Source organism: Oryza glaberrima, chromosome 3 (genome assembly GCF_000147395.1).
Source record: "Oryza glaberrima chromosome 3, OglaRS2, whole genome shotgun sequence".
Classification (NCBI taxonomy): Eukaryota; Viridiplantae; Streptophyta; class Magnoliopsida; order Poales; family Poaceae; genus Oryza; species Oryza glaberrima.
In genome coordinates, this window is record NC_068328.1 from 17,472,090 (window position 1) to 17,477,470 (window position 5,381).

The window sequence follows — 5,381 nt, forward strand, 5'->3', positions numbered from 1 at the left end:
GAGGAGGCGGCGGGGTAGGGGGCGCGGCTCCGGCGGGCACGCGCTCGGAGCTGGCGGCGGCGCCTGGCTGTCCGGCGGGCGCGTGCGAGGAGGCGGTGAGCGGCTCCGGGAGGCGGCGGTAGGCTAGCGCAGTACGGGAGTTATGGGATGGGAGCGAAGTTTTTTTTTTTCTTTTTCGCTTCTTTCTCGCAATCGATCGCCTCCTATAACCGCTGTGTGGATCACTAATTGCAGGGGTTGATCCAATTTTGATAAAAGCTGTTGGATGAATAGATATAAGGGTCAAAAATATATATATATATATATACACGTATATATATATATATATATAGATAGATATATATAGGTGTTTGATGAACTGGTGCTTTTTATATTAGTATAGTTATAGATACTTTATTCATTAAATCCAACGGATAAAAATCATCCAACGTTTCACATCCAACAACAGGGGCTCATGCAAGGTCACGCGGTGGGAGATCGATAGCGCAATCAATCGTCTCCCCTTACTCCGCTTCATTCCTCCGCAATGGCAACCGCGCCTCCGCCTCTCCTCCACCTCCGGCTTCCCCCAAAATCCATTCGATCCTCTCACCCTCGCCTCGCCTCGCCTCGACGAATCCGATTCCGAGCACTCACAACCGGATTGGAGCGAGTTCCATGGCCTGAATCGTGGGGGGTGGGGGGGTGGGGGGACTGGCCGAGGAGCGGGGCGCCTCTCTCTCACACACACTGGTTCGTCTCCTCCTCCTCTTCCCCGACTGCTCGGATCGGTCATTGTTTTCGCGTAGGGGGCGATTTAGGTTTTGTTCGTTGCCTGGATTTTTTGGGCTGATGTAGGATTGGATGGGAGTTTTTTTAATTTGTTGGGTGTTTTCTCGTCTGTCCTGTTGTGGCTAAAGTTGGATTCGTCTAGGTTTTTTTTCCACTGTAGGATCGATTTTGAATTTTTGATCCGTGCAATCGTACGGCTTGTTTGGTAACTCGAGAGAAGGGGATTGGGAGTTTACGAGGGAATTGATGATGAGATTAAGATGGGAATTTAATTTTTAATCCCAATATCTTGTTTGGTAGAGGTGATGGAAATTGACAGGGAGTTTAGTTAGAGATTAGGTCATTAATAAAAATGGATGGCTGAGATTTGCTTAGAAAAAGTAAAGGAGGAATTCTCTCCCAATTACCTACCCCTACCCAGGTATTGAAAAGGAGGGAGTTCCTTGCTCAATTCCCCATCCCCATCCCACCAAAATTCCCATGTCTCCCAACCAAACAAAACACTTAATAGCCTCATCCCTCTAAACTCCGAATCCCTCCTAAAAACTCCCTCCAACCAAACAGGCAGGTAGGGATCATTGGATTGTCGGTGAATTCATACTCATGATGACATAGCTCTCAGCTGATAATTTTGGTGAAATAAACTGTATGGTGATGATATCTTGGAAGTTCAGGCTAATAAATTTAATGATGATATGCTCCACTTAAAAACAGTTTAATTTGGGTTGGAAAATTAGGATCAGACAACAATTTCTCCTATTACTTTTACTGGTCCTTTTACTGAGCTAAATATATACGATGGAATTGCTTAGTGGTTAGTGGTATTTAACCTGAAATTGACGCCTGGGATGATCACGGTATTTTAACCTGAATCAATTCCAATACTTGGATTTCAGATAATTTCTGCGGGATCAAGTGAAGCCTCGACACGACGTACCCTCGTCTCATTCCTCAGTTTACAGAGTCCAGTTACAAGAAGGTATAATATACATCCTGCGAACAGATGAATTTCTTTGGTTTTATAATAAAAATTAGTTTGCAGTATCAATGACCCTATATACCTGCTTTACAATGGTCAATTAAGTGCATGATTTCAGACCCAGGAAAATTGAAATTAAATTAAGCATCTTATCTTATGAAAATATTATTGAAATGAGCACCATATTATTGGGTTGATCGGTAGCATCATGAATTGAATCAGAAATATGCATTGCTCAATTATATGATCTATCTGATATTTTGTAGATAACAGACTATTTGACTGACAATGTCAAGTTTTTATGTGGGTCAGTAGGTCCAAATGCAGAAAATGTTGTTTCATAGTGGTGACATGCTTGCTACAATTCTCTGGAAATCTGGGGTTGCATTGTAATTTGTAGGTGGTTTTATCCATTCTGTCTATGCAAGTGATTTTATGAAAAAATGGAATCTTTGATGTGGAGTAAGCGAAGTCATAATGCCCTAAGAATATGGTCTGCTATCGTTGTTTCTTATTGATTGTGACTTCTTGGATGATCAACCAATGATCGTGACTTCTCTATGCACGTATTAGATGTTGATTTCACTCAGCCTCTGATATCTACATACATGAGGCATTGCTTAGCTTAACCTATCATTTTTTTTCAGAATTATGGTTCATTAACAGTGGGGTTGTGCAACATATTTATTGGTTTTCAGTGTTTCCAGATTATTTCAGTACATATATATATTATTTGATGATGAGAATGGCGTGCTCATGTTCCTATCCATATGCTCATGCTTTTCTGCTGCTGCTATGCTGTAAACATGATATAATCAAGCGCTACAGTTTTTTTTAAATGCTTTTTGAAAATTCAGATTATTGCATCATCTTGTTTATCAAAAATTCAGATTATTGCATCATCTTGGACTGATGGCATATATTAATGTGGACTGATGGCATATATTATATATTCGTTGTGCGACTGATAGGTTCAACTCAGCATCACATTGAACCAGAATTAGTATAATGCACAATGCTTTACCTGTCTCTATTTATCTACGCTTTGAAGCTTTAATTTGTGCTAAATTAGGATTGATTACACTGGATTTCGTTGCTTAATTTGTGCACTGCAAATGCAACTCCACGACCAGCTCACCGGTCGCCGGACGCTGGTGGATCAGTGTGACTGATTCCGCTAATCCTCCCATTCGCCAGCCGGCACTGCTTTGGGGAATTCTCGCTTATTAGGCACTTGTTGTGATCAATCCTGTCACCGAACTGATAGTAATAATAGCCACAGAAATAATAATAGAAATCTTTGTAATAATAATAATAATATAATCAATATGCAGATTCACTGTTGAGTTTGAAAATAAATTCTTTGTAATGGCATCTTATATACCCTTCTTTGTAATTAACAGTAATGGCATCAACGTTAGTTCAATTTGAACTAACCAACATGTCATACATTAAAAACAAATGGAGCGTGAAAATAGCATTTTTCGAGGTCATGTGACTAATTCCCTTGAACAAAGAACTTTAAAATAGAAAGGAAGAAAAGAACTGATTCAAATTAATTATATGACTCGTTGCAGGCTGTTGATGTTTTGTAAGTCACAGTTGGGAAGAAAATTTGAACTTGTAATGGCTGAAGGAACACAATAACTTTGGGTTGCATCCCGATGTGAACAGGTAATGTGTTGAGTTGCTTTTTTTTTCTCCAAATGACTTATTAATTTGCAGTGGTACACCATGGCACCTGCTCCTTTTTTCTATGTAAGCAAGGAATTTTGGCTGGTTCTATTAAATTTTCTTTGGTTGGATGTAAGGTGTAGTTTTCAGGTCATTGGAGGCTCTAAATATGCTTGTAATCCATGTGATTTCCTCTTATCACATTGAAGGCATATCCTACTGTTGATATTTGTCGGTCCCCAGATAATACTCATCTTTGCAAAATTTGTATTTCCTTGAATTATTCAATGTCTTAGAGTACATGACCTTGCAATGCCACTTCCTTCTTGTTGCAGCACATTATTCAGTTTGCGTTAATCATCAAAAAGTGGTTATAGTAGACAAAAATAGTTTGGAAGAACTGGAACCTAAGGATCCTTTCAATGGGTGTCCGTGTTTGGCCGGCTTGAGACCATCTTAACATTGAAGGTGCAGGAAATTGAACAAATGTAAAAGGCGAGATGCTGATGTTCGGTGTAGATGACATGGATACCTGAATCAGTCCAAAGCTGCTTAGGTTGGAGCTACTTCTCGATAGGAACCCAAATATCAGAGGGAAGGTTGTCCTTATACAAATTGTCAATCTAGCAAGAAGTACAGTGGAACACAGAGGACGCAATAAAAGAAGTGGATTACAAAGTGTCGTCCTTATTTACCATCATATATTGTTTTAATGAAAATATTGCATTTTATTATGCATCTGATTGTTATTATAAATGTTACGAGGGATAGTATAAATTTCATACTATATGAGTGCATTGTTTGCCGACAGAAAAATGATGAGTTGGACAATTCCAGAGGATGTGACACAAACTGCCATCAGCCAAGCCCACTAATTGTGTTTGAGTTTTTGAGTTGCTCCCCATCTTTTAGTGATTACTTCATACTCTGTGGATGATGTTTTACACCGTGTAACAAAGTTGACTGAATCTGAGATAATGTTATAGAATGAAAAGCACTACCATTATGTTAGATCTCATCTCACAATGTTCCTTAATGGATGTGTATAGCTTTGCTCAAGATCTAGAAAGGGAATGCAAATATCACTCCATATATATAACTATCTTTATCATTTCTTTCTTAAGTGAATTATAAATTAAGATACGCCGTAACGTTAGTACGGGCATATTACTAGTTTATGTAATAAGGAAAAGATTCCTTACACAGTGGCGGATCAAAATATAGAGTTATTGGGATCATTACACAAATATAGTGGTGTTAAGAGTAATTCTTGTTTCTAGAGTGTATGAGCAAAGAGATTAGCAAGAAGTCACCGGTGTTACACCAATGCTTACACTATGGATCCGCCACTGCTTACACCTAATATTCAAACAAAATATTCTTTTAAATTACTTATTTAATCTACAGTCCAATTACACTATTATGTTCATGACAATTACATATCGCAACAAGATATTACACAATTAGAGTAAAGGAAAATATATATGCTGTGAATTACTTTTATTATACGTGTAAATTACTTTTATTGCATAGGTAAATTACTTTTATACTTGATTAAATTACTGGTAAAATATTCATAAAGTTATAAATAGTTTATTTTATTGGTAAGTTCTATAATTTATGCTGATTAAATTTATTTTTTTTGACCGGCTAATGTTTTTATGCCAACAATAAATTTACTTTTATTGCCGTAACAACTTACAAGGGCGCCATCAATTTGCAGTTGCTGCTGCTTTTCAGCAGTACTAGCCTGATGCTTATAAGCATCAGCAATTCCATTGTTTTGCTTATGGCTGATTACTGGATCTTCTGTGAACTTTTGAACTGATGCATTGCCTCTGCTTGCCTGCCTCTGTGTGCGTTGTGTGCTCGTCAGCACTGACTCCAGATGCGTGGCCGTAGATAGATCCAGACATGTATAGGGCCCACTACCAATAACTATTCACATTTAGGCCGT

The 5,381-nt window shown here is 38.5% G+C and overlaps 1 long non-coding RNA gene across 1 annotated transcript; it reads left to right on the forward strand.

The window, feature by feature from the left end:
- Window positions 1-669: 669 nt before the first annotated feature.
- On the forward strand, window positions 670-4,306 carry LOC127768952 (uncharacterized). The gene is made up of 4 exons (XR_008016641.1): window positions 670-732; window positions 1,668-1,750; window positions 3,328-3,424; window positions 3,760-4,306. It is a non-coding gene; the product is annotated as an uncharacterized LOC127768952 (long non-coding RNA).
- Window positions 4,307-5,381: the final 1,075 nt, after the last annotated feature.